Source organism: Chiloscyllium punctatum, unplaced genomic scaffold (genome assembly GCF_047496795.1).
Source record: "Chiloscyllium punctatum isolate Juve2018m unplaced genomic scaffold, sChiPun1.3 scaffold_871, whole genome shotgun sequence".
NCBI lineage: Eukaryota > Metazoa > Chordata > Chondrichthyes > Orectolobiformes > Hemiscylliidae > Chiloscyllium > Chiloscyllium punctatum.
Genome location: NW_027310605.1, coordinates 45001 through 45772, shown reverse-complemented (window position 1 = coordinate 45772; position 772 = coordinate 45001).

Below are 772 nucleotides of genomic sequence, written 5' to 3'. Positions count from 1 at the left end.
AAAAAATTCTAAGTGTCAGTGGTTACTGATTTATACCAACTCGAAAATATTCTAAGTGTCAGTGGTTACTGATTTGTACCAACCCGAAAATATTCTAAGTGTCGGTGGTTACTGATTTATACCAACCCGAAAATATTCTAAGTGTCAGTGGTTACTGATTTATACCAACTCGAAAATATTCTAAGTGTCGGTGGTTACTGATTTATACCAACCCGAAAATATTCTAAGTGTCAGTGGTTACTGATTTATACCAAGTCGAAAATATTCTAAGTGTCAGTGGTTACTGATTTATACCAACTCGAAAAAATTCTAAGTGTCAGTGGTTACTGATTTATACCAACTCGAAAATATTCTAAGTGTCGGTGGTTACTGATTTATACCAACCCGAAAATATTCTAAGTGTCAGTGGTTACTGATTTATACCAACTCGAAAAAATTCTAAGTGTCAGTGGTTACTGATTTATACCAACTCGAAAATATTCTAAGTGTCGGTGGTTACTGATTTATACCAACCCGAAAATATTCTAAGTGTCAGTGGTTACTGATTTGTACCGACCCGAAAAAATTCTAAGTGTCAGTGGTTACTGATTTATACCAACCCGAAAATATTCTAAGTGTCGGTGGTTACTGATTTATACCAACCCGAAAATATTCTAAGTGTCAGTGGTTACTGATTTATACCAACTCGAAAAAATTCTAAGTGTCAGTGGTTACTGATTTATACCAACTCGAAAATATTCTAAGTGTCAGTGGTTACTGATTTGTACCAACC